Below are 12,782 nucleotides of genomic sequence, written 5' to 3'. Positions count from 1 at the left end.
CCTGGCAGCCAACGAGCTGCCACTTTTGGCTTTTTGCAAATTGTTGCAGTTTATTTTATTTAGTTTTCCGAGCTGATCGATAAACTTGGAAATTTTCGGTTGGCCACCCATTTGGTTCAACGCTTGCTAACTGGAAAACTTTTGTGGCAAGACTGCATAACCGGGCCCAAAGAGATGTGAAAGAGTTTATCAACAAGGCGGCGGGTTCTGTTGACATAAATCAAGATATCCTTATGCAGAGTTAGGAGGAAAAACTTTAAATAAATTGTTTAAAAAAAAAAGTTTCTTAAAATTATAAAATACGATAACAAGTTAAATTTATATATGACCAATAAATATGTTTAATGGCAGACATCACATTATTTCAATTTGCTTACTTTAATCTTCCATAAATTTGCATATTTAATGCGACTGCCCTGCAGCCCTCAGCCCAAAACAAAATCCAGCAATTTGTCAAGCAAGTCGCTGCCCACGCAAAAAAATAAGAACCCAAACAGTGAAAAGAAAACAAGAATTTGTAAACCTTCCAAATTAGAAACTTGTCATTCCGATTAGCTTCAGACACACAACAGAAATGTTTCTGTTTTTATTCCTAGCCGAAAAACTTAACTTAAGAACAGGTTTAATCTCGACCCAGGGATTGCCTTTAAGGTTTTAAATCGCACACAAAAGGAAGGAAGAAGCGAGGAATAATAAAAGGGACATGGCGACATTGTGGCCAAAAGGATCTTGGAGAAAAAAAAGGGTCCGGTCCAAATGAGAGAAAATGCGCGCACATAAAACAAGATGAAACAAAGGCCAAAACGGCATTAAATACAATAAAAACAGCGAAAAAATATTATTAAGAATACAGAATGCGCAGAGAGAGAAAGAAAAAGCAATTAATAATAATTAATGTTTTTATCTTTTTGTTCAACCTTCTCTCGTCGTTTTCTCTGAATAATATTTCTCTCGCAGAGAGACAAACAGGAAACCGAATCCAGACCTTGGAGTCCAGAATCCGAGAATCCCAGAATCCAGTTCCTACAGTCTGGCGCAGTTTTTTTTTATTACATTCAGCAGTCCGGAGTTGACTTAATTGATAATTGGAATTTCTTCCCTGCAATGTATTTAAATTTTTCAACATCATTTCGTTTCATTTGTTTCATTGCTCTGGCGGCTTTAACCCAAAAAGGCCGCAAAACTGCAAGCCGAAATAATTGTTTAAAAGAATCTGCAGGCCGGACGGTAAAAAAAAAGATACAAACAGAACCAGCAATAAAACCAAAAAACCGCAGCAACTGCAAAAAGAGAGAAATACTTTATTTTTGGGCTTTCGGATTCGTTGCAAAAGTGTTGGGAAGAGGCGTTCTAGCGTTTAAAAAATGTTGTGGCCGTCGCCCATCGACAGCAGCCGAAATGTATCTTAAAGTTTGCCACTTGCTTGCTGATGGTGTTGAAGTTGATGATTCTTCGGCTTGACTTTTTGGCTGCGGGCGGTTTTTGTTTTCTTTCCGTCGAACGCCGTCGCTGCTCTCCACCAAAATGTATCTGTATCGGCAGCTTTGCTTGTGTATCTTACGAGTGTGTAGCCGTGGCTTCAGGTTCAGTTTCGGTCTCAGCATTTTTTTTTCGGAGGCCTCCGCAGCTTCAGTTCGTTTGTTATTGCTTTTGTAAAACATTTAAATGTTTTGCTGCCGTTTGAGCTTCGTATTCGAGAGTGCTATATAGTGGGTATTTGAGGAGTTTTGGGATTAGGATATTTTACTCAAAGCAAATATTTTAATTAATTTAAAAAAAGAAAAATTTAAAGAAAAATGCACAAATAATACATCAATGAATAACTTGACAATTTTTGGATTCTAGTAGAAATTGTCAATCTATTAAAATACATTTGTTCATACATACATTTATTAAAAAAAGCTTAAATTGAATTTACAACAACTTATCAGCTACAAACTGTCATTAATTGTTATAAATTAATTAAAAGTTTGTATGCATTTATATAATTTCCTTATCAGCTACAAAATGTCATTAATTGTTATAAACTAATTAAATGGCTGTATGAATTTATATAATTTCCATTTTTTTAAAGACTTCAGCGTCATTAATTATTCAGTTGCAAGCATATCTTAACATAAAGAAAAATTAAGTATGTAATTATTGTAGTATTAATTAATGGGTATTCCCAAAAACAAACCCCATTTCCAAATCCCACTTCCACTCACGTTTTCTTGTTCGCTGAGGCCTCTTCCTTTGATTTTTTTTGTAGGCGTGAGTTTTATTTCAGCTCACTTAATGCGAATTAAGCTAATTTAAAAGCGATTCGAAATTAACTTTAATGTGTATGCAAAGCAACACGAAATGAGAGGAAAATAACAGAAAAACCAAAGCAAAATACATTTCTAACACTTTTGCTCCTTCATTATGGGCTGGGCTTTTTGTATTTTTGTATTTCTGGGCTTGGGTTTTGGGTATTCGTCGTATTGGATATATGTGGTTTGGTTCAATGTGTGGGCGTCTTGAAGTGGCTTCTGTTGCGCCCGCTTTCCCAGTGGATCGAGCCCCCATGTTCGTTTATATCTATTGAAATTGCTGTGGTTGTTGTTGCCCAGATTGTTGTTGTTGCTGTTGCTGTTGCCGCTCTGACCCAATTGACGTAGTCAACGTCGTCGTCATCGCTTCGCTTGTTAGAGGAGCTCTTAAAATAAAATTGAAAAAAAAAAACCTGGAAAAAATAAGGAAAACCGAAGTAGAAGAAGTGCAGGTCGCTAGTAAAATGCACATTGGATGAAGATGGTAGGTTTTACCACATGCCTATAGATACACGCGCACACTCATACCCATACATATATGCATATGTGTGTGTGAGTGTGTGTGTGTTTAAATTGTAGGTAGCAAGCATGTATCTTAATGAAGGCAATTTGCTTGTCGAGTTTAGGCAAGTTAGTTTACCGAAAATTGGCATATGGCCAGTAGCAACAAGAGCCCCGTACAGGGCACTGAATTTAAACCCCCAAAAACCACCCACTTACCTCCTCCTCACACCTTTCCAGTTGCCTTATATATGGTGTACAGCTTTGGGTGCCTACAACGACTATTTGAGCAGTGAATCCATTGGATTATGGAGAATTAAATAAATATTTTAAAGTATTTTTTTTTTAATATTTACCTTTAAATATGTTTATATGTTTACTTATTGTTTTAAACTTGAATTTTATTTTTAATTTAATGACAACTTGGTGCTTAAAAAAACTAATTAAACCTTTTCTTCTTACAGTTTTGTACATGGAAATAGGGCTGCCTTAGGACCGAATGTCTGAAGTAAGTATTTTCGAATTTAAAAATCTTTAGTCAGACGTAAACAAACTTATAAAATATAAAACCAGACTGCCATTGCTTAGCTTTAAAACTGTGAAATAATTTGTATATGGAAAATCTTGGTAAACTCATTGATTGGGTATTTTTTAGCTTTAATGCATGATACCTATAACGAAAATTAAATTGAGACCTGAGGAAGTTGCTCCCTAAGAATTTCGACCGTATCTGCCTTAGTCATTCACCAGTGCGCACATGTCGATAAACCAACTTACACACATCGATGGCGATAGGGAACACTGGGTAGGAAGCGGTGGGATAAGTGGGTTTCGGGGTGCAGGGGATGAGGATGAGAATGAGGATGAGGACATGCCTGGCATGCACTCTGGGGGGTAATGCGAATTGGGCTGTACAGCCCCACCCCCCGGGCCGCACTTCCTGCTGACCCTTTCCTACACGTAGCGAAAGAAGAGTTATGCAAGCTGCAGATACATTTTGGCCCACATGTGTAAGTGTGCGTATGTGTATCTGTGTACGGTACGTAGCTACAGGGCCCGAAAGGATGGAAGTTTGGACCCAAACAAAGCCGAGAAGCGATGGATTAGAAATGATTTACAGGCCAGTTGGAGAAATGTTCAACGATTTCGTATTCGTTTTCAGTTACAATATTAAAAAAAAATTACTTTTGAAGCTCGACAGGTTTAAAGTAAAGCTTTCAAAAGTTGAGGAACCCCTTCTCTTAACAAGAAATCGTTTGCAAATTAAAAAAACCAATTTAAAATTTAATACATTTCGCTTAGGGCCATTTTCTCACTGTTTTTTTCATGCTTTCTTTGACCAACTTGCCTCAACTTTTAATACACAACTTCTCTACAATTTAATGAGCTTCTGAAGCCTAAACTTTTGCAAAATTTACGTGCCAAAAAACTTGAGTACATTTATCATTTCAAAATTTGATAACTGGCCATAAATCAAAATGCTTACAGTATCTGTTGCAGTGTACATTTCGGTGCTCGAAAATGCCAAAACGAATTTTGCTTAAATTGCGAAAATTTAATAATCTAATAAGGCAAATTTTAACAAACTATTTAATGGCCAAACTGAATGTAGACTTGGGTCAAATCGAGGCAGGCAAAAGGCAAGGAGGCAGGCAAGAGTCTGGATTTGGCCTAAGGCGAAGCGTTTAGCTTGAGTTAAGCGGAGACAGCAGCAGTCGCGTTTAATGTCTGTGAAATTGAAAAATTTACTCTTTAATATGCGAACGAGTTGGTTGGTTGGTGGTTGACTGGTGAGTTGGTCGCTCGGCTTCTGAGACCGAGAACCTGCCGGAAAGAGTCAGATACGGATGCTGGATACTGGATACTGGCTACTCAATGCTGCTGGTCAGGCCAAATGGTGTGGAAGCCGCTTTGCTGCTTGAAGTGCAGTTAGAGCAATTTCACAACTCACTAACAATCATTAATGCGTCGCCGACATTGCCGCCCATCCCCCAATCCCCCTTTTTGTATTTTTTTTTTTTCTACCGAAGGAAGTCGGCCTCTAATAAGCAGCCTCTCTCGGCAAACTTAAATCATAAACAGGCCGAGCTGGCTGCTTTATGAAATGGAAAATGTGCAGCAAATGAAGGAAAGCACAGGCCAGGCAGGCGCACAAAATAAAATTATTCCGAGTCGAAGGAAAAACTCGGCGTTGCGATTGATGGGATGGTTGGTTGGTTGGATGGTTGGTTGGCTGGCTGCCTCGTTTGCTTTTGCTTGGATGTGATTGAAGCCTGCGGCTCATTTTGAAGTTCATGTCGTATAGCGCTAGCTAAATCGACACGCAGATAGATATGGGGAAAACCGTAAAATAGGAGTGGGTTTGGCTGCGGAGGATTTAGCAGAGAGAGTCTAATGACAGCTGTGAATATTCACCGAAGCAAGCGAGGTGGGTTTGATATGTAGCTAGCATTAATAGGTTTGAAAAATTTAGTTGGACTTAGAATGAAATTTGTTTTTTTTTTATTTCCTAGAATAACTTTTATAAAATCACCAATTGTAGTCATTCAGTTTTTAAAAACTGCATATAAATTCTGTACAAAATAATGTGTGTTTACATTAATCATTGATGAACTTTAGCAATTTTTTAAAACAAGCAAACAGCATTCAACTTCTTTCACTTTTTTTTATACCCCGAAAAATTAAGAATAATATTTGTCTTTTCACGTGAATGTAATATAAGCTTTTTTTAGGTCCCGGCGGTGAGTGGCGCTTTAAAAAATATCTCTAATGTTTTTTTTTATATGCTACCTTGCCGTCAGACTTACCCTACTTTGTTGACAACCCACGTTCGCGTCGTTTATGTTATATCATGCAGCGGCTTTGATGACGGCCTGTTGCCGTTGCCCCGGGAGTTGGTCTTTCCCTCACTCTTTCTCCTCGTCTCTATGGCCGAAAAGATCGTAAATGTGTGCCAAATTATAAGTCATATGAAACAATGACTGCTACTTAGTTATGACCATAAAAAGGAGGCCAACCGGGAAGATGGTTGGATGGTCGTCGCTATACGCCAGTCGCGACTGCTGTCAAAGTCATTTTGGCGCATAATTTTTACAGCCCTCAGTTCGTCGCAGTTTCCCCTCTTTTTTGCTGTTAACTCGAAACTCGTCGCGTTCTTCATATAACTTTTATAGTCTTTCCCTGGTCGTTGCTAAAATATTCTAATTGTTTTCAACAATTTTGAATGCGCCGTGTACGCGCGGCAGTGTCATAAATCTTTTCTAGCCATACTGATACTGCAGCGGGATGGGGCAGCAACTGAAACTGAAATGGCCAAGACAAATTTGCTTTAAAGCTCGCCAATAAAAGTTTACAGCGTTGTCCATGCGTTGTGCTGCTATCCTCTCCGGCTTTATACCTATGAGTGTGTGCTTTTTGTATCTTTAGCATAATCTAGCCAAAAAGAACGCATTTGAGACTGGTTTTTATGGTTGGGCGTTGTAAAGGGATGCGATGAGCAGGGGTGTGTGGGACCATGATTGAGTGGAATGCACGGGAATCGTAATTAAAATTTGTTGCTTCACAAGAAGCTCTATCTGGATGGCAGAGCATGCTTTTTATTTGTATGATATTTATATCTATTTGGATAGTTGGTTTTTTATGGCTCCACCTGTATTTACTTTAGAGCCTTATTCCGCAGTCATTTGGGTGCATATTTTATGGCTAAAAGATTTCTGCAGATATCGTAAACTTTATATATAATGTGTGGGCATCTAAGATGAAATTCCAGCTTTTAATGCTGAACTTTATTACGCTATCCTATGTCTCTAGATACCTAAAATAAAAGGAATATTTATTTCGATCAAAAGTTTACACCGTTAAAACAGCAAATTCATACAATTTTACAAATTTTTGAAAACATTTGAACACTGAAAAACGGAATCTAGAATAAGGAATACATGTTATCATTGAAATATTTTGTATAGAATGAGTATTGTTATAATAAAATAAAATATTTTTATGTTACTCACTCAAATATATCAACAATTTCGCAAGATGATTCCAACTCTTATTGTAGCTAATAAATTTACCAAAAATAAGAAATAAATTTTATTAAATCACTTCAATATTTCACAACTTTCTCACGCAGCCTTAAATACTTTCCACATTAGTTGATACAAAGATACACAGGGCAGATTACGGAAATACTTCTTCATACATTTTTCGCTCTCATCCGCAGATACATTTTCACATGCTTAGCACAGTTAAGCGGCGCATCCGTTAGTTACACCCGAAAATAGCCGCACGGCGAGATACTTTCGCCCATAACTTAGGGCCATTGCACGGCAGCCACTTGGCCCGAGTTCATTGCCAATTCGCATGCAACTTGCAGATACTTGGCACTCATGTCTCAGCTACTTTATATCATTTTAATAATGTATCTACTAGGTGGCTCGCAACCTAGCGCTCCGGCAAGAGTTCAGAGTAGTTTGCACTCAATTTCAATATTTTACAGACCAGCGCAAACAAAACCGAACAAAAACTGAGGCAAGGAGTCTTGCAGCTGGCAAGACAGACAGCGAACACAATACACCCCATAGATACATATGTTTTATACACAACATATATTGCTTATTATATATTGGCGTGTGTGTCTGTTGTTCGGGGGGCCCCTCAGGAGCCAAAGTAACTAATATGAATAGCTAATAAATCACATTTGGACGGTGATTTATGTGACAGGTGCGTATTACGATTTGAAATTGGCAACAGTTTCCATTTCGTATCCGCAAATTGGCTAAAAGCAAACCAGCATGTGCTACCTTTATCTTCTATTTTTCTTGTTCCATTTTGTCATGTAAAATATCGAATAACCCGTAAACCTGATCCAAGTGTGAGCGTTAATTTCGCCCTAAGAGTTGTCAAATTAGTTCAAGGGAAAAAGGTATCCTAACTGACCCTCAATTACGCATTTCTCTGGAAAACTTTGTTAATTTGTTGTGTCGACTCAAACAATGAGCTGGGGGTTAATGGATGTGGAGAGGGCTAGGACATTGGTTCGTTATTGGTGGCCGCCCCGAAAAAAAAAAGAAACGAAGAAACGCACACGCATGGAAACCGGACTTTATCGATGCCATCAGCTAGCCGAACTGGGACTGCTCATTATGTAACCTCTCATAATTCTTTCATTAATGAAATTCCCACACGACGCTGCCACCATCATCTGCATTATGTAAATCTTCCATCAACAACACGGCTCAGCACGGAGTCGGTTTCATTTGGGATCTGCCTGCACCCAGTCCACTTTTCTGCTCCTTTCATCCTTGTCAACTAATTTCAGGGTTGTGCGGCCGACTGGCTGCCTCTGCCTGTCATGTTTTTTAAGACTGTTTTAATTTTCATCCTTTCGAGTGGAGTGAAGATGGGGAGAAGAGAAGACGAAGCCGTCAAGAACGAAGTACCGAGAACGGAGAACGGAGAACATTCAGGCGCATTGGCTTTTACTTTCCTTTCCTTTCGGCCTTTAAAAATGTTGGCCAAAAACCAAATAAGACGAAAAACTACCTGTTCACAAAACCCACACACACCGCAGAGGTAGCAGTACCAACAGCAGCAGCTACATATCCCTATCCCCCAAACAACGAACAACGAACGTCAGGCGAACTGTCGAGCCAGCAAACAACGCCCAGTGGGCACAGTGGTTCGGCGTGTTGAAGTCCTTAATTTAAGGGGTTAATTAAAATTTAATTGGCAAGTAAATTAGCTTAAATTGCAGGGAATTAGGTGGATATTTCGATGAAATAAATAGTTTTTTTTTTGGAAAGAATATAATGATGGAAATTAAATTGTACAATATAGAGCGACAAATATGGTGGGATAAAAATCAAAAGGCTATATTATTGTTTCTTAATTTTTGTATTATTGAATACATAAGGACATATTAGAAGGCATTACAATTGTTTTTTTTGTCAATCTAAATGTCGTATTAATGATAATTTGCATTCTTAAGGCTTTAAAATTTTTCAAAAGATTCAAATATTAAAACTGTATCAAATAAGTATTTTAGCTTATATTTTTGTTTAGTTTTCTTGGTTTTTAAAACTATTATTAGTTTTTCGCATCAAATTCCAAAAACTCTCTTGTTTTAAATATATTTTCTTTCTTTATTAGTGAGTTAATGGATTATCACAAATGTCAAATATATATTTTATTTGAGTCACTAAAATGCATGTAATGCAACCCACTGTTCCGCCACATTTGTCTCTTTGACTCCCATTCCCTCTTGTCTTTTTATACCCTTGCAGAGGGTATTATAATTTCAGTCAGAAGTTTGCAACGCAGTGAAGGAGACATCTCCGACCCTATAAAGTATATATATTCTTGATCAGCATCACTAGGCGAGTCGATCTAGCCATGTCCGTCTGTCCGTCCGTCTGACCGTCTGTCCGTCTGTCCGTCTGTCCGTCCGTTTATATGCAAACTAGTCTCTCAGTTTTAAAGCTATCTGCATGAAACTTTCCCAAAAGTTGTCTTTCTATTGCAGGTAGTATATAAGTCGGAACGAGCCGGATCGGACGACTATAGCATATAGCTCCCATAGGAACAATCGGAAAAATAAAGGAAAAAAAATTATAACTTTGCTGTTTTTTAATTTTTTGTTTAGTTCTTCGACATTTAGTAATGGTTAAATATTTCCGATTTACGGTTTAAATTTCATCAAAATCGGACGACTATAGCATATAGCTCCCATAGGAACAATCGGAAAAATAAATGAAAAAAATTATAACTTTTCTGTTTTTTAATGTTTTGTTTAGTTCTTCGACATTTAGTAATGGTTAAATATTTTCGATTTACGGTTTAAATTTCATCAAAGTCGGACGACTATATCATATAGCTCCCATAGGAACAATCGGAGAAATAAATGAAAAAAAATTATAACTTTTCTGTTTTTTAATTTTTTGTTTAGTTCTTCGACATATGGCAATGTTTAATTATTTCAGAATTATGGTTTAAATTTTATCAAAATCGGACGTCTATATCATATAGCTCCCATAGAACTAATAAAAATATATAAAATAACTATCTAATAATTGAGCTGCAAATCATCATAGCTTCACTGTTTTTCAGTATATACTGAAGTAAATCACAATTTAAATGTTTTCAAAAGTATTTAATTCATGCAATAGCTGCAAGGGTATATGAACTTCGGCTTGCCGAAGTTTGCTTTCTTTCTTGTTTTTTTTTTTTTTGTTTCTGGCCTCAACGGGGTTCTCTTCATGGTTTGAGTTTGAGTTTGGTCTTTTTTTTTGGACTGGCTTGGTGGCTGCTTTTAAATACCCTTTACCTTGGCCATATTAATGCGGCTCCCACTGTTACTTCTGCATTGTTGTTGTAGCTGTTCCTCTTGTTGTTGGTGTTGCTGCTGTGCTGTGCTGTTGGTGTTGCTGTTGTACTTCACATGTAGTTTGGTTGTCATTTGGCAGCGCCCGCTGTTTAGTGTCCAACATGAGGGCCGTTGGTGTCGGCAACGCTGCTGCCTGCAATTGGAGAATGCGAGAAAGGGAGAGGTGAAAGAGTCGAAAAGAGATGGGGCAGAATGTGGAGCTCTGATGGAGTCTGCTGATGCTGTTGCTGTTGCTTTAGATGTTGCTGCTGTTGCTGCTGTTGCTGTGGATGTTGCTGCCGTGTCTCCCTGGTCCTGGTATTGGTATTTCGCCTGGTAGCCTCAGCGACAGTTGTTGAAATTAAATGCTCACATGTGGGTTTTGTTTTCTTGTCTGCCTTTGCTGTCCTGGCGCTGTGCTTAAAAAGCCTCAAGTCAGCACAAAAAAATACAGTCCAAATTCTATAAGCCGATCCATTAAATTGAAAAATTTCTTCTCTTAAAACATACAAAAAAAACGGAGTAAATAAATGATTGCCTTGTAAAGTTTTTCCAATTTTAAAGAAAATATTTCAAAATAAATTACGTACATTTAAAGAATTCGAAAAAGAATTTAGTATTCAAATAAATAAAACCTATTATATGATTATGTTTTGTTCAAGTTAGAAAAAATGTACAAATAGATACAAAAATCCATCTTCGTTTTCATTTTCTGAAAACTCAAGCTCTATCGTTTATACTTAGTGACGTACCCCTGTACCAAAGAACACATCACATCCAAATAAAATGGATGGAAGTATGTAAGGTAGCACAGAAGGCAAAAAGGATTGCTCCAGCCAAATAAGAAAAAAGACAGCGCAGACAGCAACAATGCTTAAGTCTAGGGCGAGTGCCAAAACATCCAGGAACATATATATGTATGGATGTACACATATACAAAATAAAAGAAGACAAAAAAAATGGAAGATGCTTTCATTTCAGTTGCAATCTCCAATAAAGCTTAAAACATGGGCGAGGGGAGTTTTAAAATTTTAATGATTATTGATGGATGGAAAGTTGGTGTGCCAAAGGTGAAAAGACTTTTCAAAGGATGAAGAAGGAGGGTGTACTTTGGGGCTTACCAATGTTGTAAATTATGGTCGATTAATAAAGAAAAAGTCTTTAAAATAAAAGTTTTAATTATAAAGTTGTGTTTTTTGAAAGGGGCTTCAAGTCGATTTAATACAGACTACAAATGATGTTCTTTTAGTTTTGTTTTAAAACTTTTCAAAGATTATGGTTACTTATATTTGAGAAAATGCGGTGTTGTTCTCTAGAAGTGTAATTGCATTCTGTTGAATGATAATGGTAATTTCACAAACAAATTGGTACTAAATTTGACTTTATTTTGATCGAGTTTCTTTCGAAATTTTCCAAAACTCCAATAGCCACTCTCCCTTCCAAGTTTGCCCCCCAACTCCTTGAGCAAATCAAAAGCAACTCTTATGTGTAGTTGCTGCTTCTGTTATTGCCAAGTCTTTACAATTCGGGGCCAGGCATTTCATTTGCTCCGCTCAAGTTCCGCAGATACAGATACAGATACAGATACTTCGGCATCGTTCGCTTGTCTTCTGGCTGCATTTATGGTTGCATTTACTTTTTAATTTCATTTGCCGCTGTTGCTGTTGCTGTTGATGTTGCTGCCGCTGCACTCCTTTTTCGAATTCAAGTGGAGTCAATTTCTTATGTCATGACAAGACACATACTTCAATACACACGGACAACAACGGGCTCAAGTCGGGATAAAAAATAAAATAAGAAATGCCAGACGAGGCAGCAGCAGCAGCAGCAGCAGCAACAATGTTCTGTTCTGTTTTGTCTTGGTTGGGATCCCTTTAGAAGATGTTGTCGCCATTCGGAACCGGGGACTACCTTTAACATTTTCGGGGCAATCCGCCGCCGCCCCTGGGCTTAAATATCTTTACTTATTTTTGGACATACTTGATTGAAGTATTTATGAGATTTCAGGCATTTGTGTAATTTCCTTTTGAGCTTTAAGTTACGCTCTTCTTATTCGGGTGCCCCATCGTCAAATGTTCGACAAAAGAGTTAAATGTTAAATGTAGGAGAAGAACAGCAGACAAGGGGCAGAAACACAGATATATTTACATATGCATGGGGCCGTTCAGGTCCATGTTTGTCAGATGAAAAGATATGTCTTTACATGTTTTAATTTTCTTGGAAATTGTTGTTCAACTTGAGTCGAGGCACAAAACCGAAGAAACCGAAACCGAAACCGAGAATCGGGCAAAACACACAGATACTCGGCTCTCCAGCATTTCTTCCTCCATTCTCGGTTTATTTTTTGTTTTTAAGTGAAATGTTAAACCTTTTGACAGCGGTAGTTTTCTTATTTAATTTATTTTATTTGCGGTATTTACTCTCGTCTCGTGTCCCTCATCATCCCCGCTCCTTACTTCACTCTTGGAATTCAATTTTGGCTTTTTGTTTAGAGCGAGTTCTCCTCTGTCTTTCTCTGCGCATTTTAATGTCAAACAATTGACATGGTTAGGCTTAAAGTTCTTCGAGCATGTCACAGTCTGAGTTTGGTTTTTGTGGCCAATAATTAAAGTTCACAACTAGGATAC

General features: G+C 37.6%; 1 protein-coding gene and 1 long non-coding RNA gene across 4 annotated transcripts in view; both read left to right on the top strand.

Annotated features, from left to right (window-relative positions):
* Positions 1 to 12,782, top strand: part of LOC108141775 — a 79,948-nt gene that overhangs the window by 13,144 nt on the left and 54,022 nt on the right. The gene's annotated exons all lie outside the window — the stretch shown is intronic.
* The window catches only part of LOC108141777, a 41,263-nt gene that overhangs the window by 12,594 nt on the left and 15,887 nt on the right, over positions 1 to 12,782 (top strand). Inside the window, exon 2 of the long non-coding RNA XR_001774257.2 lies at positions 3,260 to 3,303. This is a non-coding gene — a long non-coding RNA (uncharacterized LOC108141777). The remainder of the gene's footprint in view (positions 1 to 3,259; positions 3,304 to 12,782) is intronic.

Source organism: Drosophila elegans, unplaced genomic scaffold (assembly GCF_018152505.1).
Source record: "Drosophila elegans isolate 14027-0461.03 unplaced genomic scaffold, ASM1815250v1 contig_814, whole genome shotgun sequence".
NCBI lineage: Eukaryota > Metazoa > Arthropoda > Insecta > Diptera > Drosophilidae > Drosophila > Drosophila elegans.
Note: the sequence above shows the minus strand (reverse complement) of the source record. Positions and strands in the feature narration are given on the sequence as shown.